The following is an 18,099-nucleotide window of genomic DNA, read 5'->3' as shown; positions in this document are numbered from 1 at the left end:
ATAACATATATGGATAGTAATATTCATGTTTGCTTTAAAATCTTTTACTTTGTTGGTGAAAATGTATCCACATTTTGTGTAATTCTCATGTAATAAATTTTACTTTTGATACTTTATTACTAGCAATTAAACATACATTATGTGAAAATGTAGATTCTAATAATGTAATTACAGATATGTCCATACGAAGATAAAAAACAAATTGTGTAAAGTAAACATACAATAGCTCATCAATTTTGTGCCACTTCCGTTATTCATCTAAGTTCATCCTCTGATAACACCACACCTGGACATTCACAATGGTAATCAAATTGTCTTCAATATTTTGCCACATTTTAATCATATAAAATCATAACTTTGTACATATTTGTAAACCACATGTGCAGGGATACTTGTCAGGGCAAGAGTACAAAGGTGCTCTTATTTGACTGATTGTTAGATTGTTAGACAATGTTTAAATGTTTAGGCTTTGTTGCCTGAAGCCAACTAAATGGAGAAGAAGCCCATGAGACAGACTCAGTCTCTGTCCTTAGGGAGTCTACTGGCATGGGGACATAAATTGAGCTGAGTTACAAGCAACTGGAGGAAGTTTGGGGCTTGCAACTGTAGGAAAGTAGGAGTCAGTTAGGGAAAGGAAGGGAAGGGGTTAACATAACAGTGAGTTCCAAGTAGAAGAAATGGTGTAAGATAGCGTGGCAAAGTTTCCACATAAAGCGCCAGATAGTAAATATTTACTATTTACTATTTACACACTAATAGTGTGGTCCATTGTGTGGACCACACAATGTTCTTGTTCTCATCCCTCCTGTTGTAACACAAAGGTAGACACAACCAATACCTAAGTAAGAGGGAGTGGCTGTGATCCCTACAGAGGCAACAGGCCCTCGGGTCATAGTTTGCAGGTGTCATGATACAGAGTTGAGAGAAAGCTTTCTGAGGAGGGGGCTTATAATCAACAAATGTGGCTAGTACATAGGGGCCAAGTGAAGGCAGGAAGGGATGAGTCTAAAGAGTTCAGAGCCTGACTGCAAGACACAATTTGTGGTGTAGACCTGTAATCCCAGCAACTCAAGATGCTGATTGCATGTTCAAGACCAGCCTGGACAACTTAGTGAGTTCTTGTCTCAAAATAAGAAGTAGCACTTGGAAGGCAGTTCATGCGGTGAAGTTCTTACCTTGAGAGTATGAGGACCTGCAGTCCATCCCCAGAAGTTGCACTTTAACAAAAGTCTGCCTGGTGGCCATTTTTGTAAGCCTAGAGTTGGGGAGGCAGAGATAAATGGATCCCTGGGATTCAATGGCCAATCGCCTGGTTTAGTCAGTCATGTCCAGAGACACCTCCCCCCATCTCAAAAACAAAAAAGGGGACAACACCTAAGGAATAACACCTTAAGGGTGTCTTCTGGAGACACTCTAATGCACACACACACAAACAAGTAAACAGATAAATATATAGTAAAAGGAAGACTGGGGATATGGCCTATTTGCCCGAGAGACCTATTACTGCACACATCCTAACTAGGGCAGCAGTGGGCAGAGAGAAAAGTGGCTGGGGTGCAGAGCTAGCCAGGGGGTGGAGGTGGGAAGTGAGAGAGGGGAGAAAACACCAAGGCTGACTTCCAGATTCACAGCTGCTAGAGGCCAGCTGGTGGGAGGGGAGAAGACTTGGGGAAATAGATTTAAGGTGAAGCTGAGCACATGGGTGGGCTCTATGTTCTGACATGCTCAGTTCAGTGCCTGCCTCACTCCCCTGGCTCTGTAAGCACAGAGCGTTTGGACGGAAATGCGCCTGGCAGGGCTATGAAAACACAATGTCAGAGGGAAGGAGACGTGCCGTGCTAAATGCCTTTGTAATGACAATCCCAGGGAATAATTATTATTGACAGGGTTTTTCTCTCACCTATTGGGACCACAGGCTTTAGCTCCTCAGGTTCCTTTTTATTCACAACTAATTTAACAACAGCGCACGACCTGGTATCTGCTGGTGACAATAGCCAACTTGGTCAGGAAAGACAGCTTCATCAACGCAGTAAATCTGGTCACCCAGATGGATTGTCACTTCAGATGTCACGTGTCCCAGTGTGCACGGTTTGCTGCTGGCTCAGAGTTGGGGTGGGGGTAGGGTAGGAGTGAGGATAGGGCTGTGTCTACGGCCCCTCATCCACTACTGTATAGACTGTATACTGTAGCCTGTGAAAGCTAAGAGAGCCTTGGAGTAGGACAGTGAAGGAATGGGCTAGCTGAGCCCTCCTGACATATAGTCTCACCAGGCTTGCTTCACTGTAAGCATTGCTCATCTATCAAGCTAGAACAAGGGTAGCGTGGCACCGCAGAAACAATTTAGAGATTCTCCAGGTGTGAATTTATGGGCCCGTGGCATTCACCATCAATCAGAAGTACACTCCGTAGACTACCTGCCTTAGAACAAATGCTGCTGAGTCTATTTGAGAAGCAATGGCCCCGATGACACAGCAGGAAGCAGGTGCCGGTTGGACCTCTGAGGGCTTCAGCTTGAGTGGCGGAGACCTCCATCACTGAGCCTGGATGATGGCTTCTCGGATTCCCCTCTTGCCCCTTTGCAATCTTCATCCGCCAGGCAGCCCAAGTGACCTTTTTAAAATGTAAATTGGATTGTGTCGCTCCGCCATTTAAAAGCTTTTAGCAGTTTCCCTTTGCATTCCAGACCTCTCACTGGGGCCAACAAGCTGGCCACTCTGACCTGGTTCTCCTGCCCCCTCCCCTAGGTCCCCACAGTCCAACCATAGCGGCTCTCAGTCCTGCCTGCATCCCTAGCTCTTTCTCACTTTAGCATCTCTATTGTTCCCTGATTCTAGAAAGTCCTCGGCATCCTCTACTCCCTGACAGCCTAGTCTCACATTTCAGATAAGCATTAGAAATCACCTCCTGGGTGGGACAGCTGTAGATTACTCAGGCCAGGTAGGTTCTGTGGCTCTCTTATGCCTGCAGAACACCTCTTCCTCCTCCTCGTCTCCCTTCTCTACCTCATCTTCCTCCCCCCCATCTCCTTCTTCCTTCTCCTTCTTTTCAATTATAAGACAACATAATTTATAAGATTACAATTACTTATGTGTTTATTTATGGTCATCTTCTGTCACCAGACTTTGAGTTTCGTGGGCTGTAATTAGCGTGTCAACTACTCCACTCCTAGTCTAGAACAAGGCCTGAATCGAGTACAATCTCTAGATACCTGCTGAGTAAGCGAACAGGCAGGTCAACAAAACCTTTTCCAGCTAACTCCATCAGGGGATGCATCTGTTTATAGGTATGCATTGTGTATCTGCGTTATATGAGTATATAGTCTCTATTTCAGTTACTTAGTAGATTGAAATAATTTATTCTCATCTCTCTTGATTCTGGATGCTCCTCCTGCATCGATCACCCACCCAGTCAGGGTTTCTCTGTGTAGCTCTGGCTATCCTGGAACTTCTCTGTAGACCAAGCTGGCCTCAAACTCAGAGAGATCCACTTGCCTCTGCCTCCCAAGTGCCAGGATTAAAGGTGTGAACCACTACCATCCAGCTGATTTTAGATATTCTTAGTTCAGGCAGTTTTCTTGGGCTATCTCACGGTTGTAGTCAAATGGCAGTTGGGGCTGGTCCCATTTGAAAAGACACTGGCTGCCAACACCACACACATTTGGGCTGCCAACTGTAGTTCTTACCCGTGGCCTCTCCATGTTCCTCGGATTGTTCACAATTTGGCAGCTGGCTTTTAGCTGTAGTGTCCCCTGAGCCAGAGACTGTACTAGGAATCTCAGACAGAGACTGTACAATTTCTTATGACCTGTCCTCAGGATCCAGTACCATTTGAATTATATTCTATTAGTCATGACAACAGACTCAAAAGGAATAATTTTACAAGGGATTAGCTGCTAATCCCTGGCCACTGGGGCCATCTTTGGACACCAGCTACCACAGCCCTTCAGATCTTGGTTCTGTAGACGTTTTTCTTCTTGGGTGATATTATTTTGTTTGCTTCTCTTATGCTTGTGTCAAAACCTTCTAGTATCTGTGTCCTTTGTTGTAACAGCACTACTAGTAAAGGTGGAGTATCTCCTCTCCAGTCTTCAGGGGTCTGAGATTAGTCATTCAAGGCCCAGTGACTCAGGGAGCTGATGTGCATTTGAAAGGGTCTTGTGGCTGGAGAAGCAGTGGTAGCTGAGTGGGTCCCATGCTGCTGGTTAGCATCCAAGAGCCTCGGTGCTCACTGTTCATTACTGAGAGCGGTGCTGACCCTGGCCGCCACTCACAGCACTGAAATCACTGGCTATGAGAGCCAAGTCCACAGAGAATTGAATTTGGGATAGTTTCAAGGGTAGGCCATGCCAGCCCTGTCTCATTCTGCCGTGTAGTGACTGTTCTCTTCCGAATGTGAGCTGCTCTCCTTTGCCACCTCTCTTGCGCCCCCTCCGCCCTTTCCAAATGTCCTTCCAGCTGCTATTTTCGATTTTGGCCTCCAGGCAAATGTTTCACTGTAGCAAAATTACAGTAAAATTCCTTCCTGTGCTCCTACAGATAATGGCGCTCTGACTCCGCAGAACCTAGGACCATTCCCAAGAGAACCCCCCAGAAGCACACTGCTTCAGAAATGGCCCAAAGGCAATCCCCAAAGATGGAGCTGGGGAAACACAACTATTGTGAAGGCTCCCATTATAGGGATGGGTCAAACAGTATGATTGTTTTTAATAGCACTGGCTGAATTAAACCTAGATACATTCCCCACCCCCACCCCAGTGTGTGTGGTGTGTGTGTGTGTGTGTGTGTGTGTGTGTGTGTGTGTGTATCAAGTCAATTTCAAAGCATTCAAAACAACGGATGGGCCTGTAAACATATAAACCCTGGATGTAAAAAGAATGCCAATAGGCAGCATGTAAACAGAAAACCTTGTCCAAAAACAACCTGCGAAATTGCAGCGAAAGCAACATCTTTGAAAACAATGAGTCATCAGTCTTGTTCTCTCACTCTCCCTCCTCAGATGGACAGAGGGCACAAAGAGGAGCAGCAGGAGCATTGATGCTAGCTAGAGGTTTCCCTCACACCGCCATTTCAGCTTGTATGCCGCCGGCTGGGTGATGGTCTGGGTTAAATTTACAGAGTAAGTCTCAAGACTGGACTAGTGGAATGGTAGCTTGCGCTTCTCACTTTAGGTTCTTCCGTCAATCCCAGCACTGGAATAAACAGTGAAAACAACCAATAGTGAGGCTCACATGTTTTGTGCCAGTAGTGGGGAATCTTCACATGAAATAGTGCTGGAAGCTCGTGTGTGGTTTTGAAGTGTTATTCCTGAGTTCTCATGCTTCAGCTGTGCACATACATTTTTCTCTTCGCAGTTACTATGTTAGAAATAAGAGTTCAGGTAATGGGCCCCATCGGCTCTATTTTAAGGTTTTATTCTTATGATTTATAATTATGCCTATGTGAGCATGGTTGCATGTGGGTGTGTTCAGGTGAGTGCAGGTGCCCTTGGGAGTAGAGGTGTGGAACCCCCCTGAAGCTGGAGTTATAGATAGTTGTGATCTGCCTAACATTGGTGCTAGGAATTGAACTTGGATCTTCTGTGAGAAAAGTGAGCATTCTTTTAGTTTGTGTGTTTTGTTTTTCAAGACAAGCTTTCTCTGTTAGCTCTGGCTGTTCTGGAACTTGCTGTGTAGATCAGGCTGGCCTTAAACTCAGATATCCACCTGCCTGTGCCTCCCAAGTGCTGGGGTTAAAGGTGTGTGCCACCACCACCAGGCAAAAGTGAGCACTTTTAACTGCTGAGCCGAGTCTAGATCAGCCAAGCCTAGCCAGTTCTGAAAGACACGAACACCCTGTGTTTGCTAGGGAAATCCTATGTCCAGATGCTTCCACAGCTCCCAAAACAGTACCGCCAACTGGGGACCAAGTATTCAAATAGAGACACTCATGGGGAACATTGCACATCCCAACAATTAACACCTCCCTGTTTAAAAGACAGATCCTGAGAGTTTATCTGAGCAAACCCAACTTGGGTAAACTCAGAGAAGTTAAGTCTGAAATGAATGTTCAAGTGCAAATATCTTATGGTGTGAAGGTCTGAGAAAATAAACAATAAAGGGTGTGTTATCCAGCCAGCCCCTACTGTGGATAACTCAAACCTAACCTCACTAGGCAAGCCTGAGTGCTAACACAGAACACACAGGAGGGAAACCCCATTTGAAGGTGGGGAGATGGAACAGTTCCTCATTCCTGCTGACCATTGGCTAAGGGCTGCTCAGGGGAATAACATCCTGGCACTTCGGGTCTGTCCAATGGAGCAGTAGCCAGAGAAATGGAGGAATGGAGGTGCTGGCAATGGGAAGTCTGCTAGCTATGTGGCAAAGAAACGGGTTCAGAACACTGCCAGCATCTGCCACTCTCCATCCAAGTGCTACCTTAGCTTTAGGGGACATGAAGTCCTGTCAGCAGATCAAATGTACACAGGCCAGGTCACTGACCCAGTGGGACCTTGTTCGTGCTGTCAAGAATGGAGTACACTTCAGGCCATTTTTCCTGTATGTTCTTCAATCCTATCTCATGTCTGCAAATCACATTTTAGGAAACCCACCCCACTGGGGTGGGAAAAGGTAGCATCCATGATTAGCTCTATTGCAGTTGCCTAGGTCTGACAATTCAGGGCCTTCTGGGCCTTGGAGCAAGATCTTCATGAAGATGGAATCACAGCCCTGCCATTTTTAAAACATCCAGCATTACAAAGAGATTATTCTCTGAACAACACAGCTATCCAGTGTGATCAGGATAGTCACACCTTCGCTGTAGATTTGGAAACATACATGTTGATCATCACTCTTCTAACTTTTCATCAAAGTTCCATTTCCAGCAGAGGAAGGCAAGCCATGCACTCTAACTCTATTGGTACTCCAAAGCAGATATCCTTGAATATAAAAACTGTTTTCCGTGACTTAGCATTGAGTATCATGGATATGGTGTTTTGTCTTCTGTATCCTTTCCTTGAACAAAAGCGCAGGTGCCCCCACTGTACCATTGTTATGTTGCTCTCGTTCATAATAGCATCAGATCTTTAATCCCAAGGCTGAGCCTCTGTCACAGGCTAGGCCAATCATGGTGCCCACTGGTGCATTTCTCAAGCAAAGTCCAGTTAAAAACTTTCTTGAAAACCAATGTATGAGAAGCTGGGGAGATGGCCCAGTTGGTAACGTGTTTGCCACACAAGCATTAGAGGCTTGGGTTTGGATTTTCAACACCATAAAAAAGCCGAGTACAGCAACGGGTGTCTGTCATCCCTGCACTGAGGAGGCAGAGCCTGGGGAAATCCCTAGAGCTCACTGACCAGCCAGTCTAGATGTTTCAGTGAGATACATGTTCAGTGAGAGACCCTGTCTCAAGAAGTCAGGTGAAGAAGAAATTGAGAGCCTTTACCCAGCACCAGCCTCTGGCCTCTACTTGGACACACACATGCAAATTCACATGAACACATACACACATAAATAAATAATATAATGGGTTAATGAGTACAGAGAAAAAGAAGTTATTTTCTTCCGTGGATCTGGAATTGTCAGTAGGCAATGGAAATGTAACTTGGAGAAACCCCACACACTACAAGGCCAAATGTCAGGAAGATGCAGAAGGCTAGATCCTGACATCACTGTAGATCCTGACATCACCCTTGTAGATCCTGACATCATTACTGTAGATCCTGACAGCATTGTGGATCATGACATAGGGTCCTGACACTTAACAACTGAAAAATTCATGACTTCTATGGTGGTTTGAAAGAAAATGGCCCCCAAAAGGAGTGGCACTAATGGGAAATGTGACCTTCTTGGAGTAGGTGTGGACTTGTTGAAGGAAGTGTGCCACCATGGGGGTGGGCTTTGAGGTCTCCTATGCTCAAGCTATACCCAGTGAGTTAGTTCACTTCCTATGGTCTTTGGATCAAGATATGAGGACTCTCAGCCCCAGTACTAAGTCTGCCTACATGCTGCCTTGCTTCCTGCAATGATAATAATGGACTAAACCCCTGAACTGTAAGTGAGCCACCCCAATTAAATGGTTTCCTTTTAAGACTTGCTGTGATCTTGGTATCTCTCCACAGCAATAGAAACCCTAACTAAGACAACTTCTGGCTGGGGGGGGGGCACATCTACATTGTTTCCCATATGACTTTATATTTCTCCAGCACTTACCCCCTAAAAACATAAGGGACTAGGTTTAGAATCACAACCTTTTCTTTCTTTTTGAGACCAGGCCTTATGTAGCCCAGGCTGGTCTCCAACTTGTGCAGCCAAGGATGGCCTTGAACTCTGGATCCTCACCTCCACAACTCAAATGTTAGGAGTACAGTATATCCTCTGGTTTAGGGTCATGACTCTATTCCTGAGGCATTTAAACTGTGCCTTTGGCTATTCTTCAAACCAGTGCTGATTCAGGGTGTTTGCCCTAACGTTCCCCTCCCTCTCTCTGACTACTTGTCTGCTATACAACTACCATGTGTCTTGGACCTTCTGCCACTCAATTATATATTTGCATGCACATTGTCTTTTCCTCCCATACTTACCCTCCCAAGAGGGAAAAAAATAATAAAATCCAGATGGACGTGATAACTCACACCTGTAATCCCAGCACTCAGGAGGCTAAAGCAGAAAAATAGAGTTCAAAGACATCCTGAAAGACATCAGAGAAAGTTTCAGGACAGCCTGGGCTACAGAGTGAAGCCTTGTCATCAAAACAAACAGAAAAACCAAGCACCACCAATAAATGGTGGGGGACGGAAGGAAGACTCCACATAATGTAAGTCATGGAGGTGAGACTTGGGGTGTGTTTCTGGAGCAGAAGCAGGTGGCAGGCTATCAGTGCCATCAGCAGACTGGAGAACCCTGTGATGAGTAAGCAGCAAGTCTGGTTTCTAGGGTCAGAGACAAAGGCAGGGCCCACCCCAACATGATGACTACAAAACATTTCTCGTTGATTGACAGCCTAGGATCTGCTTAGCTCTATGTTTGTGAACTGCAGATGTGCTCAAAAGGAGTGGAAGATCGGATTGGATTGGAGACCTGCAAAATCATGCCTGGTACTGTAGTCCCAGTCAAAAGCCCATGGGTAAGGAGGTCATGGGCACTAAGAGGGAGACCCACCATTGTTGTTTTGCAGCGACCTTGTCAAACTGTCATCTAAATAGTTCTGTTTATGTATAGATTAATGCTGCCCTCAACCTTGGCCAGCAAAGCCTCTTGGTGCAGTTGGCAGCAGCTGGTGAAGAGACACACAAATGATCAAGTGACTGTTGAGAGCTCAGCCCTAAAGGAGACACCTAAGCCAGCCTTACCTAACCCCAGGCTCAGCAAACATCTCTGAAGAGGAATCAGAAAGAGCCAGATGGGGAGGAGTGCTGTGAAATGTTGCCTTCTGAACATGACGCGGCCATTGTTCTTGTGAATCCACTACAGCTCTGGTTACCTGCACAAGACCAAGATAAATCAGATTCCAACCGGCAGCACTAACTAATATTAGACTCAGTGAAAACATGAGGTGAGGAGGGGTCATGTTGGGATACTTAGAGGAGAAGGAGGGGGAAGATAGGGATGGATATGGCCAAGATACATTGTGTTGTTTGTATAAAATTGTCAAAGTGTAGGATACTCCTTTTTTCTCTCAAGCTGAAAGAGAGAGGCAAACAAGAAACCACTGAGAGTGAGGGAAAATGCAGTGGGCTTGGCAGAGCAGCACAGAGTGTGAGATGAGCCATTAGCAGATGTGCAGCGGGGCTGAGGGAGGCGGGGTAGGCAAAGACCGGTTCCTGCAGGAAGTGAGTCTTGAGCCAGGCCCTGAAGGAAGCAATTGACAAATGTAAACTCTCCAGCTGGCCCGAGGGAGGAGGCTGGGCATCTGCAGGAGTTGTGTAACTCCAATGTGCTTTGACCTGTTTGTCTACAGACTTAGGCCAACTCCGGAGCTAGGGAGCCTGTGTCTGTATGTCTGCACAAACCCTCCGTTTTGGTCAAAAGAATGCAGTATGTTTGGCACTGGGTGTACCCCATGGATGATGTCATGTCTGTAGCTCAAAGTCAGCTTAATGTCACCTGTCAAGAAAGAAAACAGAAAATACAGTTGTTCTGGTTTTATTTTACCCTTTGTTTCCAGGGTTCATTTCTAGGTTAAAGATTTTCATCTTGACTACAGTCCTTTGTATACAAAAGTCATTTTATAAAATGCTTGGTTCCTTTCAGTGAAAGAGAACTTCTGGAAATGCAAGGTTTTTTTTAATTCATTTTTAATTTCTTATATGGGAGTATGTTGTCTACATTTGCTTATGTCATGTATGTTCAGGTGCCTGCAGAGGCCGGAAGAGGGTGTCGGATCCCTGGAGTTGGAGTTACAGGTGGTTGTGAATTGCCAAGTGGGTGCTGGGAACCGAACTTGAGTCTTCTAAAAGAACATCCAGTGCTTTAACCATTGACTCATCTTTCCCAGCTCCTGGAAATACAAATTCTTGTTGACATGTTGTGTTAATTGAAACAGAAGTCCTCTTTAAAAACAACAAAAGCCAAACAAAATTTATTCTTTGCTTTCCAAGCAGAAAGAAAGCAAAAGAGAGACATAATAATAGAGTCCACAGATTGCTCTTTCTTTGAGGAAGATATCAGCTATAACTTGCTCCTTAGCCATAATGAAAACACATTTTGAAGTCCCTTGCTTATTCTGGCGAGATAAAAACAAGCTGTAATGAAACCACTTCTGTCAAGACTAGACGCTTTCTTCTTATCGCCACTGTTAAAGGCGATCCAAGAAATACTATTTAAGGCTAATTTTGCTGGCCTTTTGAAGAGACTTTTGAAACCAAATAAAAAAGGCTCAGACAATAAGCTGAATTGGAAGGACCTCCTTGGCAGTCAGTGTCAAATTACGTTGTTTCCCCTGTCTTTGGGTAAAGCAGAGAATCGCCCTCTTCAAGGCTGCCAACCCTTAGGACAACCACGACAAAATCTAACAATAAATGAAAGTGACAGCTTACTCCACCAGATTGGGAACACATCTGAACTTGCACAGAAAGACAGCTGGACTTGAGTTCATTTCCCTAGGGCTGGGTGACAGTGATACCTAATGAAAACAGTGATGGGCACATATTTATTTTCGAGGCGTTCGTAGACTGAGCTCTGGTTCCAGTCTTACTGTAGAGCCGAGATCAATTTCCACATCTTTTCACTAAATGGATGGGATGTGAAATTACTCCTGTTGACAATAAGCATTCTCCAGGGCTCTGGTAATTGTGTAGCCCGGCACAGCAAAAAAAGAGGCACTAACAAAAGCACCCAGACAATTGGTTACCATCAATTTTCTCTGGTGCTGGCAGATGGGAGAGTAACCTCAGTTCTAAACAAAAAATGAGGTCTTGGGCAAAAACTGTGCCTTCATTATTAGCAAACCCAGCCAATAGAATACAGGTCATAGGTGATTTCTTTTCTAGTAATTTCTGGAAAGTTTGTGACACCAAATCTAGTCCAACCCAGAATTTATGGATGAAAAAAGGCAGGGCTACCAGCATTTCTGGTAATTCTGCATATCAATTCCCCTTCCGCCATCTCACTCCACTCTTGCATCTTTAATTCTGCCCATTTGTGAGATGAGTACCAGATGACCTCTTTGACAGTAAACCCTACATGACAGCTCTATTTACATTCCTATCTTTAAAGAGCTGACCTATGTGAGTTGCCAGGGTTGGAGACGGTGCTTGGCTTCTAATCGTTTTGTTTTTGTTTTTGTTTTTGTTTTTGTTTTTGTTTTCTCAAGTGCACTGTCCTATTATATAGGACAGTGTAAGACAAAAGCAAGACCGCGCCATTGAGGTGAGCTAGAGACCTGGCAGAGAGCAGGGTGGGGAGGATGTGCAGATCTAATTTTGCCTTGCAGAAACAAAAGATGATCCAGCACTAGGAAACCTCCATCTCAGAAAGATGCCCCAGGTCAACTTCCTCACAATGTACAAATGATGCATTCCCTCTAAAAGATGCCATCTAGTTCAGCCCAAAGTAAATCTAATAAAAAGCACTTTATGTGTTCATATAAATACAACCTAAGTAGGAAGTTGCTATTTTGACAGCTTGACAATAAAAGTGTGGGAAATAAAAGCAATGGGAAAATGATTTTGAGGAAGTACATTGAAAATTGGAGTTTTTAAAAAAATGTTACAAGATCAGGTTTGCCCTGTAGGAAATCCTCTTTCCATTTAGGATCTGAGCTGTCTCATAGTTACCAGAAAGGGGGTGTTTCTGTCACGACTTTACCTGCCCAAAGTTACATAAATAAATAAAAATTTCTGTTCCTGTGTGTTATGAAAGAATTTCCTTTTATAGCCCAAGAAAAACCAGATAGGAAAGGGCAGCCAGCGTTTACTTAGCATCGCACATTTTATTAGGGGCTGGATATAGGATACATCTCATAATAATCTCACCACAATGTCCACACATTGTGGAGCAGTTAAAACCCTGTCAGCCTGCTCCTCAGCCTGGCCCCTCCCACTTGCTATTATGGCACACAGCTTTCTGATTTTCAGAGAAATAAGATACAATAAAATGTACTTGATAGAAAGTCCAGAATGAGAATAGTGTAATATATTGTGTATTTTTTTAAAGCACCTCACTTCAAGTTTTATGTTTCTGGTCTTAGTTTTATTTTACTTTTACAAATTCATGATCAGTATAACAAGTCTTAGGGTAGGAAGACTATGCTGGTACTACATGACATTCTGATATTAAATTATTTATTTTATACCCTTCCTGATTAAAAATAAAAAGGTCATGTCTGAGCCTCTTGTCATGTTTTGCTTTGTTTTTTTGTTTGTGTGTTTGAGACAAGATCTTACAATGGCTGATGGCTGTCCTAGAACCCACTATGGTAGCCCAGGCTGGATTTGAAGCCATGTATGTGTGAACTCAGAGCCTTGTACACAGTAAGCAAGTGTTCTACCACCAAGCTACGGACCCAGGCCTTGGATTCTTTGTCATGTTTGTTATTTTCTTCTCTGTGTAAGCTTTCTGTACCTCATGCCTAACCTTTGGACTTGGGGACATCAAACAAAATCATGGACCTTAATTCCTCTAAAGAAATGTGTTTGTTTTTACTTTAATGTGAAGATAGAAAACACTTGACAGTATAAACCAGCTTAAGAAGGGTTGAGATCAATTGATGGTTCTTAACTGCCCAATAGATTAAGAGGCACTAAGTAATTCAGGGCTGTGTCCCTAATTTCTAAGAGTGATGCCATGGAAAGCAAACACCTTTCCCTATAGAATGCTATTTGGAAGTTGCTAGAAGAACCATTGAGTTAGTTTTGCTTGATTGGTTTTGAAGATGGGCTCTTCAACCCATGATCCTCCTGCTCTGGTCTCATGAGTGCTGGCACCCCAGGTGCACACCACCATGCCCTGGGAAAAACTCCATTTTCCTTGCGTTTCTCAAATCCATTTCTGTTATCTGTCCTTCAAAACCCATTTTTGCCTTTAAACTCTTTTCTCTGTTAGTTTCATCTTCTTTCCTTAGTTGCCAAGGATCTTTATAGAATAACACTTCCCCAAATGGATTCTATGAAATACTGTTTCATTGTATGTGTGTGTGTGTGTGTGTGTGTGTGTGTGTGTGTGTGTGTGTGTGTGTGCGCGCGCGCGCGCGCACGGGTGCCCACTTGTCCTCATGCTTATCACAGTGCAATATGTGGAAGTCATAAGACAACTTATGGGATTAGGTTACTTCTTTCCACCATGTGGGTCCCAAGGATTGAACTCAGGCCATCAATCTTGGTTGCAAGCAACTTTATCCACTGAGCCATCCTGCAGTGCCCTAAAGTAAAGACTACATTTGCTAATAAGATTCTTTCAAATTAATTTCTTAGTGGAGTCTACTTCTGATAAAGGCCAAGTAGTTCATATTAGATCAACCATTCTGTAGACAAAGCTAGATTCTTGAGAAGATACAATTATTGAAAAATATATAAAACAATTATGTGAAGTTACCATAGAATTATTTAAAAACAAGACAACAACAACAAATATATATATATATATATATATATATATATATAAAAAAAAACCAAGCCAGGCATGGTGGCACACTCATTTAATCCTAGCAGCATTCGGGAGGGAGAGGCAGGTAGACCAATGTGATCTTGAGGATAGCCTGGTCTATATAAGGAGTCCAGGCTGGCCAGGGCTATACAGTAAGACCTGTCTCAGAGGGGAAAAGGTAGATATAGAATGGGGATGGGTGGGTGGGGACAATGGCAAGACAACAATATTGATGGATTCGGTGTCTGATGAGGACCTGCATCTCTAGAAACCCAGTTTCTCACTTTAAACTCAGATGTTACTAATGAAGGTTTTCCCCTGAGCCTTCTTTAAGGAGCTTGTTCCCACCACTGTGGATTGAACAGAGTTTGAGTCTCCTGAGCCCCAAAAGTCTCATGCAGCAGAATCTTGATCCTGGGTGGAGCCGCACTGGAAGACAGTATAACCTGGGAGAGGTGGGGCCTAGTGAAAGGTAATGAGGTCATTGGGTATATAGCCCTTGGAAAGAACTAATGCTCATCTTGCAAAGTAAATTAGTTCTCATGAAAGCGAGATCTTTTTTTTAACTTATGTAACACATGTAAGTGTGTGTTTATGTATGTGTGTGAGCATGTGTATTTGAGGTCAGAGGACAAGTTTGTGGAGTTGGTTCTCTCCTTTCACCTTTACGTGAGTTCTGGGAATTGAACTAAGGGCATCAGGTATGTACACCAAATGTCTTTACCTGCTGAGCCAACTCATTGGCCTTGAAAGTGAGTATTTATAGAAGAATCGAGACTGATCTTGGCCTCCAGCTTCCAGTCTCACCATGTGATCTCTTCCTTTTATACGCCACACTTACACCATCTGCCATATTGTAATGCAGCCAGACAGGCCTTTGTCAGAGCCAGCGCCCTACTATGCGGACTTCCAGGCTCCAAAACTGTAAGTTAAGTAAGTCTCCTTTCTCCATAAAATATTCAGGGATTTTGCTGTTACTGTAGAAAATTGTCTGAGACATCTATTGCTATGAGGTCTCCTAGTCATCCCCAAATGTTTCCTAAATCTTTCACCAGGGGAGCAAGGATTCTAATGTATAAATTTGGAGGTTCATTTGTGGCATGTCTAACCTGCCACCTGTGGAGCCCATGTGCTCAAAGCTAGCTATGAAGGTAACCCAACATAAAACTGTAAAATTGCTTAAAACATTGTAAGTTATTTTGTACCCCCCCCAAAAAAGCTTAGCTGCAGCCTCAAGCATGAACTTTGCAGATGGTAATGTCATATCACACAGCCAAAAGGACAGACATGCTTGCAAGAGGGGTTATGAAAACTTACCAGTCCTACAAGCACAAAAATCAAACTATTTCAAGTCAGGGATAGTGGCACCTGCTTGTAATTCCAGCACTCTGGAGGATGAGGTGGGAGGAGTCACAAGGTTTGGACCAACCTTAGCTACAGAATGTCTGGATTAATAGCTGGGCATGGTGGTACACGCCTGTAATCCCAGCATTCGGGAGGCAAAGGCAGTCAGATCTCTGGTGGGACTACAAAGTGAGACCCTGTTTCAAAAACACATAAATGAATAAGGCACTAAAGTAGAAGCTTGTTTTTTGTAGGATCGATGGGAAGGCACTGACAGAAGGACTTGGAGAAAGGGCAGTTGCTGAGAGCTCACTGGCTCTTTCCCCCTGGTAGCACCACAGGGTTACCTGCTACTAGGGACAAGCAGACCTAAATCCACATTCTGGGGACACAACTGGCTTTCAACCAAGTTGAGCAACTTCTTTGGGTCTCTGTTTTATGGAAACACATGTGATAAGAACTAGACAGGAAATACCCCCACAAAACATAATTGTCATTGATGCCACATGTTCGATCCTATTGTTGAGGTCTGGAGGTTCTGACCTTTGCTTCTTGTTGATGGCTAAACCTCTGTTCCCACCTTCCTTTTCCCCTCTTATTCGATACCAATTTTCCATTTCTTTCTGAACTCCTCTCCCCTCTAGACTGAAGAGGAGGAAGCCATCTGTGTAGCTTTTAGGAGATCATTGCCTGTGCTGGGGTGAGACTTTTAGTGAAGAAATTATTTGGGCCCACCCACACTCCTCTAGGTAACTCCCATTCATGCTACTATGAGGATGCCCATCAGACCCACTGATTTACAAAAGGGGGCTTGCATGGATCATTTCTTTGGTCTGTCACTGGTGCAAATATGGGGTAAATTCACATTTGTTTGTGTCTTTCCAGAAAAAGTCAACACAACAAATATGTACACACAATTATCAAATTGGTTGACCTGTGTGTGTGTGTGTGTGTGTGTGTGTGTGTGTGTGTGTGTGTGTGTGTGTGTAGGCCAATAGTCAACTTCAACTCAAATGTCAACTTTCAAGCTATGTCCATCTTGTTTTCTGAGACAGGGTCTTTTGCTGGCCTGGAACTCACCCATCAAACTAGGCTGGCTGGCCAATGAACCTCAAGGATCTACCTGTCTCCAGCCCTCGATGGAGTTTATTTATAATAAATCCTGAAGTTTATTTATTTATTCATTACTTGTATTTTGGAGACAGGGATTTACTATGTGTCCTTGGCTGGCCTAGAAGTCAATCTTGAACTCACAGAGACCTGCCTCCCTCTACCATGGAGTGCTAGGATTAAAGATGTGCACAACCACAGCCAGCATCAGTAGCATAAGCATCCAGCCTGTTCTACATGACATCTAGGGATGGAACTCAGACCCTTACACTTAAATGGTAAGCACCTTACTGGCTGAACCATCTCCCCAATCCAACTCTTTGTCTCACATGCCCTGCTTTTAAGAGAAGTTTCAAGACTTCCCCTCCTGGAAAGCTAATATATTCATTAGTGTCAGGGATGCTGGCAGCAGACACAAAACTCCTGGTTTAGAGACAAAGAACATTATTATTCATGGCACACCAAGTTACACAAAGTGTGCCATTTCAGCAGTCCCTCTTGTTCCCAAACTCTCACAAGAATAAGGCAGAGGGGCCCACATAGATCCTATGCACATGGTGGTGTACATCAAAACTGGAGCTTAGGGAACTCTATTTTTAGAATGAGCTGCATCCAAACATGCCCACCCTTTACCCAGAGGGAGAAATTATATCATCATTATACCCAACAGAAAACCAACCTGACTTTTGTTCCAGAAGGAAATTTAATCTCTATCTTCCAGCATTCTTCATTATACAACCATTCTAGACAAGACAGTCTAGGGCAAAAGCTACCAGCAGCCTTGCTCAGGAGATAAGCAGGAGCTTGGGTGACCCACAGGGAATATTCTTCTGGCAGCTTTTCCACCATTGTTGGGCAACTTTGTATTTTAACATAATTCCAAACTTACAAAAAAGTTTGCAAGAATCATATAAGGAACTCGTTTATAACCCCATGCTTGCTGATTGCATTCTGCTGCACGTATTTTCTCTCTATAGAGAGACAAAAAATACATACATACTGTTTCAAATGTCCATTTCAGGGCCTGTTCCAAACCCCACCCTGGGGTGCCAAGCAGCAACCCAACCCCTGGAGCTGCCTCATTCCAGACTCTGCCCCTGAGAAAGCCCACCATCATCGGCTCCGTCTCCCCACAAGGCATTTAAAAGCCCTCTCCTCCTGATTTTCCCCTTATGGTTTTCTACACTTCCCCTGGGGCCACCTAGGAATGCTTTGCTCAGATTAAACCTGGATTTATTAATTAGGTTTAATTGGCTTATTACATCAGCAGTGATGGATTTCCAATAACCGGGAATTTAAAACATATCACATATGTAGAAGACAGATGTGCTAGATAAGACATTGATAGATAGTTACATGTGAGAAGCTTTATTAGCTGAGAAGTTTGAATATAAGTTGGGAGCATTATACCTTTCTACTGCTAACTGATTTGGTTCTAGTTTCCTAAAAACCAGGGCATTCTGTTATATAACCTCTGGGACTTTAACTGAATCAGAGAATTTAAACTTAGTACACCATTACTAGCTTTGGTGGTTTGAAAGAAAATGGCCCCCATATGAAGTGGCACTATTAGGATGTGTGGCCTTATG

Source organism: Cricetulus griseus, chromosome 7 (assembly GCF_003668045.3).
Source record: "Cricetulus griseus strain 17A/GY chromosome 7, alternate assembly CriGri-PICRH-1.0, whole genome shotgun sequence".
Lineage (NCBI taxonomy): Eukaryota > Metazoa > Chordata > Mammalia > Rodentia > Cricetidae > Cricetulus > Cricetulus griseus.
This window is presented reverse-complemented; position numbering follows the sequence as displayed.